This window comes from Budorcas taxicolor, chromosome 6 (genome assembly GCF_023091745.1).
Source record: "Budorcas taxicolor isolate Tak-1 chromosome 6, Takin1.1, whole genome shotgun sequence".
In the NCBI taxonomy this organism is placed as follows: Eukaryota; Metazoa; Chordata; class Mammalia; order Artiodactyla; family Bovidae; genus Budorcas; species Budorcas taxicolor.
This window is the reverse complement of record NC_068915.1, coordinates 9,627,053-9,650,883: the sequence shown is the minus strand read 5'-3', so window position 1 is coordinate 9,650,883 and position 23,831 is coordinate 9,627,053.

Sequence of the window (23,831 nt, the reverse complement as noted above, 5' to 3'; positions counted from 1 at the left end):
TTTGACTAATAGGCCAAATCAAGCAGGCCACTTGTTTTCATAAATAAGTTTTTACTGGAGTAGAGCTATACTGCAGTAGGTTGAATTGTAGTCACCCTCCTGAAATTAATTTTTAAACAATGATAACAACAACAGCAATACATTTCCACATCCTAATCTCTGGCTCCTGTGGATAATTTTCCTTGCCAATAAAATAAAATATAGCCAACATATTATAAAATATAGTCAATATTTTATAATAACTTTAAATAGAGTATAATTTATAAAAGTATTTATAAAAATATTATAAACATTTATAATAGTATTTAATGACTATGTTGTATATCTGAAACACATATATTTAAAATCAATTCCTTATGTAGTACAAAGGACTTTAATTTAAAAATTAAGGTTTTTGAAGATTAGGTAGATTATTCTAAATTTAATGCAATCACAAGAATCCTTAGAAGAGTGAAGTAAGAAGGATCAGAGCCAATGATATGAAATGCGGTGATGGAAACGAAGGTTAGGGATAGCGTGAGGAAGGGCCTTGCATCTAGAAATGAAAGCAGAACTTAAAAACGAAAAATATTAGAAAATGGATGAAGCCTTTTACATGAATGCAACCATGCTTATGCTTTGATTCTTGACTTCAGACCTCCAGAAATTTAAAATCATAAATTTGCATTGTTCTAAGCCATGAAGTTTGAGGAAATTTATTACATCAGCAAAAGGGAATTAATACAGAGTTTCTCTGATGGCTAAGTGCTAAAGAATCTACATGCTAATGCAGGAGACATGAGTTCAATCCCTGGGTCAGGAAGATCCCCTGGAGAAGGAAATGGTGCACCCTACTCCTCTACTATTGCCTCAAAAACGCTATGGATAGAGGAGCCTTGTGGGTTATAGTCTATGGGGTTGCCAAGAGTTGGATACAACTTCGTGATTGAACAATAACAACAGGGAATTAATACCCACATTTTAATTTACATATTATTTATGGCTGTTTTTGCATCACAGTTTTAAAAAACAGTTTTACAAAATCTAAAATGTATACTTTATTCCCCTCTATGGAAAGAAAATCTTCAAAAATCTACCTTAAAATGAGAAGGACTCCCTCCACTCCAATTTTTTAAAACTTTTCTCAGATATCTATTATGATCACTCTTATACTTAGCTTACATAGTTATTTGTATGTATTGATATGTGTATCTGTTTAATACTGTGATGAATTTTTTTAATGCAGCAAAGCTTGCTTGTATGCTTTTCTTCTTGTACTAGTAGCATAGTTTCATTCATGTATTGGTGTTCTGGAAGTATTAAATAATGAGAAAATTTACAAAATAGATATCTGGAACAAAATTCTTTTATTTATAGTTTTTGTATAGTTGTGTTTGACTCTTTATTAGTTTTTGTGAATTCATTATCTAGATATTAATTAAACCCTACAATGATACATATTTGAATTTTTTTGTGTTGACAAATACCAACCCTGTAATATAGTCTCATCTTGAATTTTTTTTATTTAAAAGCCTGTTTCTTTTCATGATTATCAAAAAAGAGAGAAAGCCAACTAGAAGAGATGATACTTGAGAAATCTAAGGAAGTGAAGGAGTTAACATGATATCTAGGGGATGAAATTCCAGGCTGAGAAAAGTAAAGTTTTTCAATGAAGAATCTCCTTGAAATGTGAGATTAAAGCATAATGGTCAGAGTATCTGAGGTGTGCTGAATTCATCTGTGACCACTGAGATAGCTTGTTGGATATCACTCTAATTCTAAAGAAATACTCAGTGCCAAACTGGTCATTAATAATTTGCCATAACTCATGATTATCAATGGGGTCCTGTTTTCATCATTAATTTGTTATGAAAGTGAAAGTGTTAGTCACTCAACCATGTCTGACTCTTTTGTGACTACATGGACTGTAGTATCCCAGACTCCTCTGTCCATGAAATTCTCCAGTCAAGAATACTGGAGTGGGCAGCTGTTCCCTTCTCCAGAGGATTGTCCCAATTTAGGGACCAAACCTGTGTCTCCTACATTGCATACAGATTCTTTACCATCTGAGGCACCAGGAAATCAAACAATACAATAGTGTCTAAGATATCAGTATGATCAGTATATGTTAACAATATATTCAATATATACTATATAATAATATATATAATATAATAATATTCAATGAAACAATAAACAGCTATTATTGTAAACAACAAGCTCTCCAGTGACGGCTGAAAAATTCATTTTGCATTATTATCATAAAGGTGGAGTCAAAAGGCAAGAATAGAAAATGGCCAAAGATGGAACCTAGGGAAACATTAATATTTAGAAAGTTAAATAAATAGAAATAAAATAGCTAAAGCCTATTAAAAGGAGCTTCCAGAGATATGGAGACAAAGCAGAAGAAAGTGATACTTTTAGTCATTTGAGGGTTCTCCAACACTCATAATGCAATGGAGAAATTTAAGTAGTAAATTCTAACAGCATATTAAAAGTCAGAGGCATCACTTTCCTGATAAAGGCCCACAGAGTGAAAGCTATGGTTTTTCCCGTAGTCATGTGTGGATGTGAGAGTGGGACATAGAGAAGGCTGAGCACTGAAGAATTAATGCTTTTGAACTGTGGTGATGAAGAAGACTCTTGAGAGTCTCTTGGACTCCAAGCGGATCAAACCAGTCAATCCTAAATATTTATTGGAAGGACTAATGCTAAAGTTGAAGCTCCAATATTTTGGCCACCTGATGCAAAGAGCTGACTCATTGGAAAAGATCCTGATGCTGGGAAAGATTGAGGGCAAGAGGAGAAAGGGGTGACAGAGGATGAGATGATTCGATAGCATCACTGATTCAATGGACATGAGTTTGAGCAAACTCCAGGAGACGGTGAAGGACAGGGAAGCTTGGTGTGCTGCAGTCCAGGGGGTTGCAAAAAGTTGGACATGAAGGAGTGACTAAATAACAACAAAATTCAAAAAAGTCTGGAATTGAAAGTGTGACTACAAGGTTTCTAGATACATTTTTGGAAATAAGAAAAGATACAAAGCTAATTTTATTTAAAAAAAAAACATGGAAATTATGATTAATAGGCTTTTATAGAATTATTCTATTAGGATTGTTCTTACTAATTCACTTTTCAGATTATAATCAATAAGCTAAGCAGTTTCCCATCTACTTATTTATACAATGAATCTTAAAGGCACTTAGAATGAAGACTATATACCTATAGAGAGAGACTAAACATGGTCATATCCTCTACGATGGATAAATATGTTAGTTTTCTATTCCCATAGAAGAGAAACGTTAAGAAAGTGATTTTAATATTCTTTGTAACATCTAGATAAGTTTCTATGACAGAAACATTAAGAAAACTATGTTACTTCATGGGTAAAATAGCAGCTGAATGATTATAAATTTTAAAAGGATTTTAATTTTTGAGTGGAGATTCTGAAACCAAATTTCATACAATAAGAAAAAGATAAAAGCTTCTCAAGAAGAGAAACCCATCAATCAAAAGTACTCTAAGCTCAAAACACCTTATAAAATTAATAATATTCAGAGTATTCATGCAAGGTGTTAATTGGGTCACTTCACTCCAGCTAGGTTAAAAAAAAAAAGCCCCTTAGCTTCTAGCAAGGTGATAATTGCATTCATTCTTACAAAATGAAATGACTATATATGGGTAGAAAATTCTTTGCACCTAGCTAGACAAAGGCTGAGTGAAAATCGATGAAATGTAGAGAGAAAGAGAAAAGAATCAGGACAATGAAATTTATAACTATATATAATTAGCATTATAACAACCTCTCATTTGTGCATAATTATTAGTTTTGTGGTAGACTGATTATTAAGTTTTAATCATAGAGTTACTTTGACTTTATTCTCCATTAGTAAGACTTTTGATTGTTTTGTTAATTTTCTTTTCTTATGAAACAAATCATTTGATTTTTTCTGATCATTTAATTTAAATCTTTTTATGAAATAAAATATTTCCCTAAAGTTTTCAATTATTTTCTAAATAGGAATTTTTCAGTGATTTCTTCTATCTTTTTGAGCAAATGGCTTTTACAATTCAATCTTGGATATTTTATTTTGCTAATTCGTCATTAACTTTTTCTCTGGTGCCTTACTGTCAATCACATTTTAATAACCATCTTTCCCTTCATTGTGCACTATACTTCCTATTTTGTCATTGGACACACACAGTTATAAAAATACAGGACACATTTTCTTCAGTGTGCCACCTACAGATACTGTACATTTGTCACCTACAGACCCTGCAGTGAATGAGTTTTTTCCCCGGCTGTTGTGAGATAGATCAGATAGTGACAGTGCTCTAGAGATGGAGGAGAAATGTCACTCTTAGTCTCCCTCCTATGCAAGATTCCTGATCTTAACAGTGACTATGGTCATGAGACTGCTGGCTCTCAAAGTTCTACAAGACCCGAGAAGAGGATGGAAACATGCTGCAAACCCAGATGTGCTTTCCAAATTTCAGCAGTGTTTTGGATAAACAACACTTAGATGATTGAAGATGTGTTGGAAGCAGCAAGAGAACTAGATTTAGAAGTGGATCCTGAAATGTGACTGACCTGCAGACTCATGATAAAACTTTGATGAATAAGGGGTTACTTATAAATAATCAGAGCAAATGTTTTCTTGAGATGGAATTAGCTCCTAGTGAAGATTCTGTGAGAGTTGTTGAAACAACTGCAAAACACTTAGATATTACATAAATTTAGTTGATAAAGCATTGGCAGAGTTTGAGAAGATTGACTTCAATTTTGAAAGATCTACTGTGGTTGAAAATACTATCAGACAGCATTGCATGCTACAGAGAAATCATTCTTGAAAGGAAGAGTCAACTTGAAAGGAAGAGTCATAATGTGGCAAATTCCATTGCTGTCTTGTCTCAATAAATTGCCATAGCTAGCCCATCCTTCAGTAAACATCATCTTAATCAGTCCTTAGGCATCAGCATCAAGGCAAGACCTTCTATCATCAAACAGATTATAACTCATTGAAGACTCAGGTGATGGTTAGCATTTTGTTAGCAATAAAGTATTTTTAATTAAGGTATGTATATTTTTTAGACAATACAATTGTTTGCTTCACAGATATAGTATAAACATAACTTTATATACATTAGGAAATAAAAAGTGGTGTTACTCAATTTTGATATTAACTTTATTATAGTAGTCAGGAAGTAGACTGACAATATCTTTAAAATATGCCTATTAGCTTGCCCAATAGTTTGCCATGACTTTATCTCTTATGAAAGAGAAAAAAAAGATGGTTTAGAAAATGTCAAAAATCTCATTATAAACTTTATATGCTTCATCATTTTCTTTTAAATAATATTGATTTTATCTTCAACTTTAAAAGGCATGATATTTTAGTTATTCTATCAATAGAGAAACATACGCTCTTGAGAATTAAGATTCAAGCAACCATTTGAATTCCTCTCCAGCATTAATATGGCATTATCAGGGTGGTAAAGAAAGGTTTTTATTTTATCCTTCATCCAGATACTTTAAATACCAACTCAAGAACTCAGATGTTACTCTAAATCTTCCAAGCAGAAAGGTATTTAATCCAGGAAATTGGTTATCAAAAGTAGTCAAAAGACTAGACGAACAAAAGACTAAAGAATATGTTAGCCAGAAATCTAGAACTCAACAGATATCACATTGAAGGAGCCCTTTGGCCAATACTATAAGGGTACTATAGATGCCTCAAGCATATGTCTTCTACTTCTATTTATTTCCCCTAGTCTCATATAATTTTATCGCCTCTTCAGACTCAAAAGAATACACACTGGGAAAGAAATCTAGCAAATATATTTGATGGTAAAGGGAAAAGCAGAATCCCTAGCATATGTAAGCATGTTACAGGACCCTATGATTTTTATGCTATATATATTTGCCTCAAACAACCAAAGCAAGACCAAGAAACTACATAGATTTAATTTATATATAATAAAGGTACATAAGATGCCTTCAAAAAATGAATTAATTTAAAAAAATCCAATAATTTTAACTGTCTGAAAAGAATGAGATGTTACGTGATAAAAGTTTCTTCTCACTAGTGGTGTTCAAGCACATAGAAAGAATGGCAATAGATCCAAACCTAGAAATATCCCTTCCCCTGGCATTTAAGCTCCATGAATCCAAAAGGTCACCTGCTGCCAAATGTGCTCAAGATTCATATAATTTCTCTCTGCACAATCATACTGAATATCCTTCCAGCATTGCCTTCAGTAAGCCACAACAAATACTACTGGACCAAGTGTCTTGAGGTTTCACATAAGCAAATATATAATATGCAAAGTAAAACTGTGGTCTTCCCTATTCCATATTTCAAAGCTTGCTGGATTTGTTATTGGGTTTCCAATCCTAAAAATTTAGAAGGAAAAAAGGTGGAAGCAGCGACAGATTTCCTCCTCTTGGGCTCTAAAATCACTGTGGATGGTGACTGCAGCCATGAAATTAGATGATTGCGTCTTGGCAGGAAGGCTATGACAGACCTAGACAGTGTGTTACAAAGCAAATATATCACTTTACTGACAAAGGTCCTTAAAGTCAAGGCTATGGTATTTCTAGTAGTCATGTACAGGTGTGTGAGCTGGACAATAAAGAGGACAGAGTGACAAAGAATTGACTGTGGTGCTGGAGAAGGCTCTTATGAGTCTCTTGGACTGCAAAGAGATCAAACCAGTCAACCCAGAAGGAAATTTACCTTGGTTATTCATTAGGAGGACTGATGTTGAAGCTGAAGCTCCAGTATTTTGGCCACTTGATTGGAAGAGCTAACTCACTGGAAAAGCCCCTGATGTTGGAAAAGATTGAAGGTGGAAGGAGAAGAGGGCAACAGAGGATGAGATGGTTGGATGGCATCACTGATTCAATGCACATGAACTTGGGCACACTCTGGGAGATGGTGAAGGACAGGGAGGACTGGGATGCTGCATGCCGTGAGGTTGCAAAAAGTTGGACACAAGTTGGTGACTGAACAACAGCAACAATCCTAAAAATTAGCACCATAGCATACTCAATTATTCTAGAGAGAACTCTATAAGTTAAGCATATGCATTCCCTTCCCATACTCTTATATCTACTCTACCAGTTAGTCTTGTAGATTTTTAACAGCAAACTGTATATTGAATTCTTTTTTTCTCTTCATTTCTGTGACCACTAACCTAGTAAAAGCCTTATAATTTCTCACATAGACTATGGAAAACTGTTCCAAACAACTTACTAACTAGTTTTATTTATTTTCCTCAATAAATTTTTATAAACATTTAATATATTATTGTCTCAAATATGTTAAAGTATTCCATTGTATCTCAGTAAGCTATCGATGTGTGAAAGACCACCACATAATTTAACAGCCTGGAAGAATAAGCGTTGTTTATTTCTTATGTTTGCTCACCCATGTTCAGCAGTTTTTCTTTGCATATATGGTCAGCATTGTTCTGGCTAAATGACTTTTTGGATTTTGATTGAGCTTTGTCAACCAAGCTGTCTTGACTGACGCATGTGTCTTTTTATGCAGACAACTAGCTCAGGCATATTAAGCAAGAGAGTGTCAAAATACACACTTTTGAGGCTTTTGAGGCCCAGGCTTATAATTTACCCAAGGTTCTTCAGATTTGAACCATGGGAAATGACTCTACTTTTTTGAGAATTGGCAAAATCATATCCAAAAAAAGCACAACTATTTGAAGAATTAAAGTTTAGGGACTTCATCTGCAACTTGCCAGACATAGTTTCCCAAATCACTTAATATCAAATCCAAACACCTTAATATGACCTACCAGCCCCTCTATTATCTGGTTTCTGTCTATCTCTTCAGATTTATCTCATGTAAATCCCCCAATACACATTATGACACATCCAATATATTTTTCTTTCATTTTCTTATATAGTCAACATCTTCCCAACTCAGGAACTATATATATATATATATTCTACCTGCTCCTTGGAGGAGGAAGTACAATATGTACCTCTGTATGTATTCTTTTCTGTTTCAATATATATTCGTTTTCTGTTTCACATGATGAGATATATATTTGCTTTAGGATTTATCATAATTATTAAATTCCCCTAAAAGTTGTTTCTGTTCTGTCCACTTATGAAAACAAACATAAATCACATGTATACACATTTTTGTCATTTACATTTATTATAATGTATAATTTTAAATTAAACTCATTTAGTATCTTTTTTCTCTACCAATCTAACAATCGCAATGAATACATCCATGATTTCTTCTCTTTTTCTCCCCCCTTCTCATTTTTCTTTATTTTCTTTTTTCTATTTCTTGCTTACCTCTTCTTCCATCTTTTTCTAATTGTGTTGTCAAGTCCAAAGAAAAGTATCTTTTACACTGATAATACTGAATAAACACTAATTAAGTAAACAAATAAATGTTAGAGCCATGAGCAGTAAATGCAGTGGCTATGTTCAACACAAACAAATTCAGATGTTGTGATTTTTACATAAAATGTTTAGAGAATTATTCCAGTTTTTGCATCTTTTCAATTATGATCAAGGATAATTATTTCAATGTGTCTGTTAACATTTATTTTTCTTATAAGGTGATTCTTCATATATCTAAGATGTTAATGTTGAAGTTTCAACTAGTGATCATTTGAAGACAAAGCTTCTTTTTTGTTCTGACAGTTTTACCATTTCTCCCTTCACATTGGTTTTCACCACACATATTTTAGGCCTCAGTGTAATATTCTTGTATGCATTCTGTTTGGGATCTACACAGCTTCTTGAAAATGTTTATTGATATTTTTCTTCAGTGTTGATAATAGTCAATCTTTTCATAAATATTCTCACTCTTTTCTTATTTGGGGACTACAATGACACATTTCTCCACCATTGTTGCTGAAATCTCCTTGTAGGTCTAGATGTTGGGATAGTCCATCAATTTTATCTCATTCTGTCTTACAGTTTAGTATTTTTATTGACCTAATATTGTAGTTCACTAACACTGTATTTTTCAGTACTGAACCAGCTCTTAAAATCATCAAACAAATCCTTAAGTATAGATATTTGATCTTTCATTTCTAGAAGAATATTTGTTTCATGTTTAAATGTTTTTATTTTCTAGTGAAATCCTTTATATTTTAACATGTTTCTTCATGTTTTTCTATATTTACTTGAATAGTATAATGATAGTCTTTTAAGTTTCTTGACAGTCAAACAGATATCAGGATCACCTATGAAATGTTTTTTTTTTAATTTTCTGTGGGTTTGCTCATATTCTTAACATGTAGAGTAGTTTTTCTTTTCTTTTTTTTTTTTTTCCGAATGCCAAATGTTATGTAGGAAAAAATGCACAAGTTCAGGATATGGGTTAGCAGAGTTAACCCTTCCCTTTCTTGGTCAAGTAGGGTATAGTTGGTCACTTTCCAAGCCAGAGGATTATGGTGATTTGAGACCAATTTGCAGTAGCACTAGAGTCCAGTCTATCTAAAAGACCTGGCACCTGACTTCCAGACTTTTAACTAAAAGTGTCATTTCTTCTAGAGGAAACACCTCCCTAGAAGTCTCTTAACTATATTCTGAGGAAGACTGATGAAAAAATTCATTCATTTTTTCAAAGATTTTTACACTAAGGATTTAGTTTAATACTGAACAGATTTCTTTTATTTACACATGTCCTAAGGGAAAAAGTGATATATGTATGAAAAACTCTGGTCTTTTCACCATGAGTTCTCCTGGTTTTCCACATGCATCATCTACTAGACTTTACACCCAGTTTTACCCAGGACTACCAGCCCTTTTTCAGTGCCAAGCAGGACCAAAAACTCTATGGAAAAATCATTGACAGAATCTCCCCTTTCTGTAATTTATCTACTATAATTTTCATTGATTTGTCAATGTTCAACTTGTCTGCTGGAAGCCATTCTTCCTAATGGAGCCTACATTTATATGTACATTGTTGTTTAGTTGCTTAGTCATGCCTGACTATTTGTGATCCCATGGACTGCAGCACTCCAGGGTTCCCTGTCCATCACCATCTCCCAGAGTTTGCCCAAATTCATGTCTATTGAATTGTATATTTACTTTAAAATATAAAAATTATAAGAAATTAGCTTTGCTGATTTTATTATAAGGTATCATACTGGATCTTGCACTATATCATAAGTGGACAGTGTGCAATATATCTTGAACAAAAACTGAGCATGCTGGCCAAAGGGTGGCATTAAGGGAATTAAAACAGGGATTTCTTCAAATCAAATACAAGTATTAAAATATTCTTTCCACTAATGACAAGCAAAATATCATTGTCAAAATTATACAAATCTTATTATTCATGAAAATTAAAGACCTTTAATATTTTAAAATTTAAATTTTACCTAAAATAATTTTGGAATTCAAATTAATGGGTATATAATAACACAAAATAGGCAAATGTATTTCATTAAAACAACACATTTTGTGACATTTTTAATACAGGCTCAAATATAATTTCTACTAAAATTTTCAAAAATTTTATTTTGAGACATTTTAACACTGAAAAAAATATTATATTACTTAAAAAAAAAAACTGCTTGTGACAACTACATAGACAAAGATTAAATATAATCTAAGCTACATATTATTCAGAAAAGTGTCTGGTTGAGTATTCCTGCAGGTACATAGGTATTTTTTATTGGGAATCTTGTTAAATTTCTCATCATTAAAATATTAATATTTTTCATAATTGTAATAATAAAGCAAAGAAAGCAGACATTAAAGAGTAGATACTATTGGAGAAGGAAATGGCAACCCACTCCATACTAATATCTAAAACCAGGAAAACTAGTGTGTGTTGTTGAAGTCACGATACTGGGTTTTGTTATGGAAATTGTGACTTGGAAGTAGCAACAAAGGGCTTCTAAATCCTGGGGCCATCAGTGATGTTCACTTTGTGAAACATGATCAAGCAAAATGTCTGTGATTTGTTTACTGTTTTCTATACTTGTTAAACTTCAATACATTTTTTCTTAGGGCTTCCCTGGTAGCTCAGCTGGTAATGAATCCTGCAATGCAGGAGACCTGGCTGGGTTCAATCCCTGGTTTGGGAAGATCCCCTGGAGAAGAGAACTGTTACCCACTCCAGCATTCTGGCCTGGAGAATTCCATGGACTGTATAGTCCATGGGGTTGCAAAAAGAGTCAAGTCAGCAACTCTTGACTGAGCAACTTTCTCTTTTCATTTCACATTTTTTCTAAAAGATAGCTGGGAAAAAGTTTTGATGTCAAACCATTATTTTATTAAAATCACTTTCCCCTGGAAATATGGTATGAATTAGAACCAAAATATGAAATAAAAATTACCTAAAATTTATTCTAGGAAGGAAATATTTAGAAACTCAATTAAAAAACAAAAGGACTCTATAATTCATGAATAATAACACCAATGCCATGTTTGAAGGACTGATGTCTAATGAATCTCTCTAATAGATCATGGCATTGATATCAATTAGATTTGTTATGTTAGTGAAGTTAAAAATGCCTGTGATAAATAGAATTTGAACTGTCAGAACCTGCATAACTAGCCTTATTAAATGGTGTGTCACTGACGATGATTTAAATGAGAAGAAAATGAAGCAAATCTCCTGAAATGTGTTTAGCAGAATTAATTCTGAAAAGTTTGAGGAGTTCATTAAAACTAAAAATATAGTTTTCTACTTTAATAAACATATTTAAACTATACAATTTAAAATACTACATTCAAATGAATAAAATATCAATGCTTAAGCCTATGATATTTAATATTTTCTTTTGAAGTTGAGCATAATATATAAACCATTTACTGTAGCTGTCCTCAGTAAATCAATACAGTAATATCTCTTTCTGAATTAAGGCAGTTACAATTTTATAATAGTAATTATAATTTGTTATAATAATCTAGAATATGAAAACTTTGGTATACAAGGATTATATTCTAAGGACAAAATTGCATACTTTGGTATATGTGGGAGTAAAATAGCAAAAATGCTCATATCTGGCTCTTATTTTTAATACTTTAACTTCTTGTGTCTCATTCTTCTTTTGTAGAAGATAAATAAAATTATACCCCAGACTATAGGTTTCTTTTGAGAAATCAATGAAATGTTACTTATAATTTTTATCATTGTTTTGTTTTGTAATACACATTCACAAAAGACTTGAGAGAAAATATATTAGCAAAGCACACAAAAGTCAGCATAATAGACAGAATCAATCACAAAAGCAATTAGTACATTAAATATGAACTGGAGAAAGAGATATTTAGCAATAAAGATAAATAATAGGAGATATGAAAGAAGAAATAAAAACAGAAACACTTAAGAAACCAAGGCTCTACAATAGCATTTTGACATATGTAGTCTGCATTTTGCAAATCTATACCAGCAATCTAAATAAGAAAAATTGTTTGATGGAACTTATAAGTCCAAACCTATTATATGGTCAATTATTGAAACGTTGAGTTTGAACATACATTTTTTAAAAAATTGAAATCAATTATAGAAATAATAGTTGATTGTGAGTATATATCCATTTTGAACAAGTTTGTGTACTCTCAGATTTATTCGAAGAACTTATTACATTGTACTTTTTTTCTTAGTGCTATACAAGATTCAAATCCTAGTAAATCCTGTTTGAGGAAGCTTCAATCACTATTCCTTAAGATGCTATGCCCAAGAAATAATATGTTGCATATTGATTATTTCTTTCCAATATTAAAATATATTTATTTCATTCAAGTCTTATGGCTGGTAAACTTTTCTGTAATAGACAAACTTTCTAGAATATATTGAAATTGATTTAGATAACTGTCAGCTACCATATAGATTACATTTTGTTTTACCACCTTTCTCTCTTTCTGTTGCTCAACATTAAGTTTTAATGGGTGAGTCTGAGTTTTTCTTCAATCTAAGTAGTGAAAATCTATTACGGAATCAAAAAATTTTCCTCCAGAGCAGCTCTTCTGCTTTTTATTTTCACCTTGGTGTCTGTGTGGTGAAATAGGCATTTAGCTGTGAAGGGGCTATCGCTAGACTCTATCCTATAAAATATTTCATTGTCCAAGACAGTCATTTATCTGTGAAACAGGCCTTTAGCAGTCCCATAGTTTTCAGTTGCATTATTCCTCAAAGAATTTCCAGTATTCCATAGGTAGCTTGGATGTAATTAGCTCTTCAATAGAAAGAAGGTATTTTTCTCTGGCTAATATTTCAAAGCTTAAGGTATTTCTTAGTTATTCTTATGGATCAGTGCTGGTATGTTTTACTTTTACCTAAATTGTGAGTTTATTTTCTCAAGCTCTAACTTAGTTTTTCGGAAAGTCACATTAGAATTATAATGTAAAAAGAAAAAAATTCTAAATTTACTTTTTTAGAATATAAAAGTTGTAGAGAACACAGATCGCACAAGTCAAAAATTTTATTCAAATCATAATCAAAATAAAAACTCATATGAACAATCACTTTATTCATGATTATCTATTCAAATAAGAAAGCGTGAAGAAACTAAGAAAAAAAATTTTTTTAATATTTAAATTGAATTTAAATAATAGTTCCCCAAAACACACAGTTTTGATGTTCTATGTATGATTGATACTTTATCATTAAAAGTAATAACATCATCTGTTGAATAATGCTGATATAAGATTATTTTCATTATTGCCTATTAGTTATTTCTATCGATGATTGCTTTATAACTCAATTAAACTAGATATTCAGATATTCTTGTATCTCTAATGATGCAGTTAAGACAACATGCACCTTTAGAATGAATGTCATAATATATCCTCTAAATTCTACATAATATGGAAACAGTATTTGTCTATGTTAGATAAAGGATTATTTTTTGTGATCTCAAATTTTTAACAACACAATGTTAATATTAGCATTCATGCTCTTAATGATTAGGATTTATCTTGAACCATTTACATGAAATATGCACATACTCATCTCATAATTTGACAATAAATTGGTTGTTTTCCAGTATGTGACAAAAGTATGACTGAGATAATTATTGTTCAAAAGAGACAGAATAAAGGGCTTGCTAATTATACATTCTTTCAGATCAGTGGCTCTCAAGTGCTAGTGTGCATAAAAATCATCTGTTAATATTCAAATCTTCTTTTCTATGATTTAATGAATGTTGATTAAAAGGGTAATATTTGTACTCCCTTTCTGTTCTTTTTTCTGTGGCCCATATTCCTCTAGTAGTCTTCATCCTCAGGCTTCTTTTTTCATCCAGCCACTTTAATTCAATAGTGTCTGAGAGACCCATTGCCCCAGATTTTATTAATGTTTGTGATTGCTGTTTCTTCAATATGCATCAGAATTTTTCCTTCTTTTATGTGCTTATTGTGCCAAGGTCGGAAGAGTTCTAATACTTCTTGCTTGCTTCTAATTACAAGGTCATACAACTGTCAACAAAGTAGGCCTACCTATTCAAGGCTGGGGATAGAGTAAGTTTTATGAACTGCTTGATGCTTTTGCATGTATCAAGCAACAGGACAGAAGGAAAAGTATTCCTGTGTGATTTTTTTTTTTTTCAGAAGTAGCATTTGAACTTGTTTTCTAAGTTCTAAAGAAACTTATCAAAATGGAAAAGTAAAATCAGTGATGTTAATAGTGCATAAAGCATTGACTTGAAAGAGTTCATTGCAGGGTTTGAAGGCCCAAGAGATGTTCTGAACCTTGTCCAGAATCTTCAGTACAACCAGTTTTGAGGCTCAGTGATATTTAGTGAAACTCTTAGCAGCAATAAGCAGCTTTAGGACAGGTATACCATAAACAGAGATTACAAAAACCTTTAGAAAAACAGAGAAATTAAATAATGGCAACTTGGCAGATGTCTGTGACTAAATTTAGAAATTATTTTGACTATGGAATTCTTAAAGAACAGGGCAGAAGTGTAAACTATTTGTTTATAAATAATATTGTTTCAAGAAGTAATGTCAAACATGTTCATCGGGATATAAAACTTACAATTAGAATCAGAAGTTGTAAGATATTCTGTGGATTTTGCACATGCATACACAAATTCATGCAGAAATAAGTAAAATAATAGAGTGTAGTTTGATTCTAATTTGCCTGTAGAGAAATGCTCAAGTTGATCTTTCCAATAGTCTTAAATGGTTTAAAGTATTGAAGTGGGTGTCCAAAAATTTGCCATGTACTAACTTGCTAAAATATCCTTAAAATCATAGATTATTGTTTATCTTCTGAACAAGGAAGTAAATTGGGGAGCTTTTTTCAATATTTCCAAAATATTTAAAAATTAAATACTTTTAATTTAAAGGGTTTGAAGCAATCGGCATCTTCCAAAACTGTGCCTAATAACTCATGAGAAAAGTATTCTTTTCCATCTCATTTTCTCTGAATCCCCCTACTTAGAAAATTTTATATCCAATTATAATTACTTCCATTAAGGAGTAAAACAAAATTTGTCAGTTAAGAAGCTAAAAGTGCCCTCTGGCCGTTTGGGATAGTCATAGTGACCAAAACAATATTTTGGCATTGGTGTTCTCCTTGACTTTATAAGGAAATGGAAGAAGCATGGATTGAATCAAAGTGACTCTTGTAGTATCTCCAATATAATCATTGTTCACCATTAAAAATAATGAAAGCTAATGAAGCCCTTTACAGGAAGGAGCTCTAAGTAATCAGGACCTTCAGGAATGACTGAGTCATGCCAAATCATGGAAAGAACTCTGCCCAGTTAAGTGTCAACAGAATATGGAAGGAACGTGAACTGTTACAGATGAGGTTACAGATGAGGAAAACTATTCATCAAATGCAGTGTTGGGACAAAATTTCTTCTTTATATTCTTTTATTTGCTCTTTCATTTTAAATAAGATCTCCTCCTTCATTTTCCTACTGTTTCAAAGGGAGGGCAAGCTTTAAAAGAAGAAATGGCTATCATCAAATATTTTGACCTTGAAACTGATGAAGGCTCTAGTGATTTTTGGTTCACTGCCTTGTGAGAATAACATCTTGTGGGTGTTATTAATTATATAGTATATAGACTCATTGGGCTGAATGTTTTCAGGGGTTAAAGTAAGTTTATGTATAGTAAGAGCAAGTATTTTAAACAGAAAATATGATGGCTTGTTCTGAACAATTATGATGGGGGGGGGGGGGGGGGGGCTGTGTGTGTATAGCATCTGGACCCCTTTTGTTTCTTTAGAGAATTGACCCTTCTGTGGATCTCAGTGGGAAGTAGCCTCCCATTTACAATTCTAAAAATGCAAATATTCACTTTCCAAGCTTTCTTTGTGAAAGCAGGTGATGCTACATTAATTATACTTCACTAATTTGATTTTGTTAAAAATATGCAGGAAACATGGCATACTGTTACAGCATGGAAATTGTTACGGCATGTTCAGAATGCTTGTGAGGGAAAACAGCAGTGACAGCTCGTGTATTGCTTGGCAAATGCAATAGAGGCTTCTTCACTGGCTCGGTAACATCTGTGGCTCAGTAAGAGACATTTCTCTCAATGCCATGCCAATGCTTTTCTATGTAGAACCAAGGTCAAGGGACTCCTCTATCCAAAATCCTAAAACTTATCTCAGTTTGATCATACACTCATATGTATAAGCTAATGCACCCAAAATTGAATGTTTGATTCCTACCCCTAAATCTGTTGGTCCCTGCAATCATTTCTTCATTATCTTGAAAAATATTTCCACTAAGCTCTCAGAGACCAAGTTAGAAATATATTTCTTGATTTCCCCTTTGATCTTAACCCATATATGATTTATCTTCAAAATATATTTCAAATCCTATCCATTTCCAAAGAGGGTGCATAGGTCCAGTCACCAAATTTTCACCTGCATTTTTTGTTGTTTCCAAACTGCCATTTCTTCTTTCACCCCTAAAGTCTGGATACTCTATGCTGTAACCTGTCAGGGTACAATTTTTTTTTTTTTTTAATTTTAAAATCTTTAATTCTTACATGTGTTCCCAAACAGGGTACAAATTAAATGCAATCACATAACTGCTCACCTAAAACCTTTCAAATGCTTCAAGTTTTCTTGCCGCTAATCTTGCACCCTCAGTGAGCACCCCAACTTGTGTTGCACACACTTCTATTAATACCAATTTATGTCCACTCCTGACTTGTACTGAGTGCTTGCCTACTCCAAACACAGTAACTGTTGTCAGGCCTTATTTCACCTTTACAGACACTAATTCATCATTGTCCTTTAAGTCACAGCTTCAATCTTACCTCTTGGTAGATGCTTTCTGAATAACATCGAAAAAAGTAGGTCAGTTCAACCATATACTTGTTTTGTTTTGATATTGACTTTCAGCATTGTTTGCTTCCTTCATAGTATTCTGCAGAATTCATTAATATGCAATATGTTTGTTTAATTTGTTTACATAATGTGTTTACTACACCACAGGCTCCTTGAAGGGATGACATCTGGAATATTTTTCATTTCACACCTAAAGTCTAACACAGCCTCAGGACCATTGTTTGCTTGTAAGAAAATTTTGGCAATAGAAAGATGAATGAACTGTAACAAATGCATCTCTATATTTCCATTTAAACTAATGGGGAAAGTCACCTGAATATTATGATTCCTTCTAAAAAAAGTATGCATTATAAGTTAATTAACCCTTAGCAATTTTTTTATTAATCACTCTGGAATTCCCATTTAAGTATTATGAACATTTAACATTCCCGTCATTGGTCAACCTCACAACTTCCCTCCCCTTTTGGTAAACAAATGAAGATATTGAAATTACAATATAATTTGAGGTAATCTTATATAAATTTATTTAACCTATGTTTTCTGAATCACAATATATTTCCTTTGGTTTGTATTTTTTAAATATTTTGAACAAATATTATTTAAAAATGAATATAACTATTTTTTCTCCTCTTACTATCTTAATTAATTCCTTTTGAATTTCTTGCTTTTCCATATACCTTAAGCAGATTCTCAACCTCTACATATAGCAGAATCAACCCAGTTAAACCACCAATCACATATGTAATAAACACTAACTATTTTCCAAACATTAAGCTGAACTTGAATGGGGAAGGGACCACATCTGCTTCTATTTTCCATTTACATAGTGACTTTCTTCCAAGTTGGGAAATGTATTGGAATGACTGCAGAAAAGCAAGAAATTAATACTTATTTCATTAGTGCTGCTCTGTCCTCTGTTGGTTCCCTTGACTAAGATTGATTCTCATCTGTGAAGTAGTGTTCCAAATTACTGATATACAGTAATGGTATAGAATCTAAGGGAAATTTTTAAGATGGTTTGCAGGATGGGGATTCATTTCAGGTGGAACCCTCCCAAGATTCCCGCTTAGCTCTTGCCTACAGCAGTACAACTAAGTTTTTTGATTGTTGGCTCTTTTTTTTTTTTTTTGGCTTTTAGTTTGTGAGAACTCATGCTTGGCCACCTTCCAGATAATCTACTTGATATGTAGGAGACTCAAGGTGTCTTATTTTGCCAATTTTCTTTAAAAAATAAATAGGGAATAAGAAATCTCACATAAAAGCATATGCTGTTTGTGAAAAAGAGATGCACAATTCACCTTCTTGCAATGACTTTTGATCACCATAATTGATTATTTTGGAGTCCTAACATATTACATGGTACATAGAGAAATATCTTGCCTTTCCACAAAGACAGTGGAAACAAAATATATTCCCAGTAAGCAAAAGAATAATGACTTCAATGAGGAGAAATTTCATGTAATTCCTCTCAAAGGAAGGAGTAAGCTGATTTTGATGGCAGTTGTAACTTGATTTCCTATTAATAAGTGCTGGTTATTTACCTGTCTTTAAAAGTGTTCAGTTCTCTTTAGAATATGCAGCAATATACACATTTGTTGTTGTTGTTGTTGTTGTTGTTCTGAGCACTGGCCACAGATTCCAGAAATACAAAGCAAGTTGTTACATCTGTAAACATGAAAGTCATCTTTCCTTTATGAAAATTGCACTTGCTTTCAATTTTTTTGTTTTCAGTATTTATTATCTTTAAACATAGAAGCTTCATTGATATATAATTTTCATAACATAGAATTTGTCTATTCAAAGTACTCAAATCAATGAGTTTTCATGTACTCACAGATGTCTATAATCATAATTGCTATTCATTTTAGAACATTTCATCACTCCAAAAAGAAATTCTATGCACATTAGTAATCATTTCCCATATCCTATCCCCAGCCCTAGACAATCACTAATATACCTGTGATCTCTATACATTTGTCTATTTTATACATTTCACACAATATGTAACCTTTTGTGACTGGGTTCTTTCACTGGTAATGTTTTAGTTTCATCTTCTGCTATAGTAAATGGTGTTGCCTAATAATATTCTATTGCATGTACATGTATTCTATATGTTTAATTTATCCATTTTTAGTTTATGGATATTTTGTCTATTTATGCATTTTCTATTATGAATGTACTATGGTGTATACTAGGAAATAATTCTTTGTGTAGATATATGTTTTCATTTATCTTGATTATACATCTAGGAGAAGAAGTCCTAGAATATGTGATAATAATATATGATAACAAACTTTTCCTTTTGAGGAAATAGAGACTAAAGTCAAAAACAGCATTTCTACTAGTACTATATTAGAATTCCAAATTTTTCATATTTTTGTCAGCACTTATTTCTGTTTTATTGATTATAGACATCCTAGTGATGGGATGTGCTGTCTCATAGTTTAAATTTGTATTTTCCTAGTTGTTAATAATTGTGACCTTTTCATGTGACTTTTTTCTCAAATGTGAAAATGTCCAATAAAATCCTTTGTCCATTTAAAAAATTTTCTATTTTATTTGTCTTTTTATTATTGTTGTTGTTCAGTCACCCAGTGATGTTTGATTCTTTGTGACCCCATGTACTGCAGCATGCCAGGCCTCCCTGACCCTCACCATCTCCTGAAGTTTTCCCACGTTCACATCTATTGCATCAGTCATGCCATTTAGCCATCTCATTCTCAGATGCCCTCTTCTCCTTCTGCCCTCAATCTTTCCCACCATCAGGGACTTTTCCAAAGAGTCAGCTGTTTGCATCAGTTGACCAAAATACTGGAACTTCAGCTTCTGCATCACTCCTTCCAATGAGTGTTCAGGGTTGATTTCCCTGAAACCAGATTGAGTGGTTTGGTCTCCTAGCTCTCTAAGGATCTTATATATGTGTGTGTGTGAGTGTGTGTGTATATATATATATGTTTATATTTATATGTTTCCCAGGTGACTCAATGGTAAAGAAACTGTCTGCCTAGCAGGAAACCTGGGTTTAATCCCAGGATCTTCCCAGTGGATTGGGAAGATCCACTAAAGAATGAGATGACAACTCACTCCAATATTCTTATCTGAGAAATCCCATGGATGGAGGAATCTGGTGGTCTACAGTCTGCGGGGTCTCAAAGGAGGTGGAAATGAATTAACTAAACAACAACTCCCTCTCTCTTTCTCTCCCTGTATGTGTATATATATATGTGTGTGTGTATGTATGTGTGTGTGTGAGAGAGAATATATGTAGGTGTGCATCTATCCCACTTTAGTAATGGTATCCTTTGAAGCAAAAAATTACTAAATTTTATAAAGTTCTGTGTGTTTGTATGACTATTATTTATTTCCATTTATCACTTTTGTTTTGGTGTCATATTTCAGAAGCCTTTTCTGAACCATGATCACATAGATACAAGGAATGGCCAAGAAGTTTGTTCATGTTTTCCTGTATATTTCATGGAAAAACCCACATGAACTTTTTAGCGATCCTAATGTACTTCTATATTTCATGTGGAGTTTATCTTTATCTCTTGCATTATATGTTGCAGCACTGTTTATTGAAGAGACTATTCTTTCTTCCTTTGAATTGTCTTGGCATCCTTATCAAAAATCAATTAACCAGAAATGTAATGATTTATTTCTGAACTCTCATGTTTATTTCAATATGTTCATTATTATCCCAAGTTTCATGATGTCCTGGCTACTATGGCTTTGTCAGAAGTTTTGAAATCTGAAGTGTGAGTCTTCCACTTTGTTCTTTCCTAAGTTGTTTCGACTATCCTGAGTCCCTTAAAACTCCACATGAATATTAGCATCCAGTTTTTTATTTCTGCAAAAAAATAAGTAAACATCTGGTAGTCTGATGGAATTTCAGTGAAAGTATAAATCAGTTTAGGATTGAAGATTTCCATCTTTGCCACCATAAGTCTTATAATCCATGAACAAAAAGTTTCTTTTTATTTATTTAGGCCTTTTTAAATTTGTTTCAACAGTATTTAGAAGTTGTCAGAGTATACTTAGCATTTATTTCATTTTTGCTGAGTATTATATTCTTCTTAATGCTACTTTAAATTTTTTAAAGTTCATTTTTGGATTATATGTTGCTGGTGTAGATAATGCAACTGATTTTTGTGAATTGATCATTGTCTGTAAACTTGATGAACTTATTTATTAGTTTGAATAGTTTATTATGTGGATTCCATGGGATTTTATATGTATAAGGTCATTTTATCTGGAAATACAGTTTTTCTGCTCTTCTACTTTGGATGTCTTTTATTTCACTTATTTATCCGCCTATTTATCCTGGCTAAAACCCCCAGTACAATGTTGAATAGAGGTGATGAGAGATGGTTTTGTTATCTTGTCTCTAATTTAGGGGACAAACATTGAGTCCTTACCCATCAAGTAAGATGTTAGTTGTGGGATGTTATAACTGTCATACATCAGATTGAAAAATTCCCTTGAGAAGTCACTTTATTGACTTTTTATTATGAAAAAGTATCGTGGTTTTTTTTTTTTTTTTCAAATACTTCCACAGCTATTCAATGTTCAAACTACTGCATAGTTGCACTCATCTCACATGCTAGAAAAGTAATGCTCAAAATTCTCCAAGCTAGGCTTCAAAGTATATGAACTGAGAAATTCAATGTGTTCAAGTTGGATTTAGAAAAGGCAGACGAAGCAGAGATCAAATTGCCAGCATCCGTTGGATCATAGAAAAAGAAATGGAATTCCAGAAAAAAATCCACTTCTGCTTCATTGACTACACTAAAGCCTTTGACTGTGTTCAGTTCAGTTCAGTCACTCAGTCGTATCCAACTCTTGTGACTCCATGGAAGGCAGCATGTTAGTCTTCCCTGTCCATTTGATTGTGTGGATCACAAGCAAGCTGTGGAAAATTCTTCAAGAGATGAGAATACCAGACTACCTAACCTGCCTCCTGAGAAACCTTTCTGCAGATCAAGAAGCAACAGTTAGAACAAGATATGGAATGACAGACTGGTTCCAAATGGGAAAGGAGTATGTCAAGGCTCTAGATTGTCACCCTGCTTATTTAACTTATATGCAGAATACATCATGTGAAACACTGGGCTGGATGAAGCACAAGCTGAAATCAAGATTGCCAGGAGGAATATCAGTAACCTCAGATATGCAGCTGATACCATCCTTATGGGAGAAAGCAAGAGGAACTAAAGAGCCTCTTGATGAAGGTGAAAAAGGAATATGAAAAAGCTGACTTAAAACTCAACATTAAAAAACTAAGATCATGACATCTGGTCCCATCACTTCATGGCAAATAGATGGGCAAACAATGGAAACAGTGACAGATTTTATTTTCTTGGGCTCCAAATTCACTGCAGATGGTGACTATAGCCATGAAATTAAAAGACGCTTACTCCTTGGCAGGAAAGTTATGACCAACCTAAACAGCATGTTTAAAAGCAGAGACATTACTTTACCAACAAAAATCCATCTAGTCAAAGGTGTGGTTTTTCCATTAGTCATGTATGGGTGTGAGTGTTGGATCATAAAGAAGGCTGCAGTGAGGAATTAATGCTTTTGAACTGTGGTGTTTGAGAATACTCTTGAGAGTCCCTTGGACTGCAAGATCAAACCAGTCAATCCTAAAGTAAATCAATCCTGAAATATTGACTGGAAGGATTGATGCTGAAGCTGAAGCTCCAATACTTTTGGCCACCTGATGTGAAGGGCTGATTCATTAGAAAAGACCCTGCTGTTGAGAAAGACTGAAGACAGGAGGAAAAGGGGACAGCATAGGATAAGATGGTTGGATGGCATCACTGACTGAATGGACATGAGTTTGAACAAGCTCCCGGAAATGATGAAGGACAGGTAAGACTGGTGTGCTGCAGGCCATGGGCCCACAAAGAGTCCAATACACTGAGCAGCTGAACAACAATTAAAAAACAGCTATTTATTTGAATTTTTTTAAAAAAAGCAAACTATGCATTTAATAGAAAAATCAAATATAATTATCCCACTCTTAATATGTAATTTAAATTAAGTCTGAAATCAGACATTGGCCTAATGCAAGAAAGGAAGAGCCTTTTATAGGGAATCATATCTAATAGGATCAAAGTTTTTCACTCAAAGAATGCTTCATCCCTGTGTTGTAATCCTGTAGTTCTTGACTCACTAGCTCAAATGATAATGTATGAGATTCATGTGAATGTAATTTGATAATTTGACACATTGTCTTCACAAATGTAAAGCAAATGTTTTCTGACAAAAGAAAATTACTATTACCTGTTATCTTCTGTAATATTATAACCAAGAAATAAAACAGAAATGGGTACAACATGATACATTTTAAAACATTATCTTTTACAAAGATCTCTGATATTTTGTCTTTATCACACATTTGTTTGCAAAGGGACACACACACAGTCAGACACCATTATGACTTGGGATTTTCTTTCCACTGTATTATTCAATACAGATGGCTAACAAACACATGAAAAGATGCTCAACATCACTCATTATCAGAGAAATACAAATCAAAACCACAATGAAATACCATTCCACGCCAGTCAGAATGGTTGCAATCCA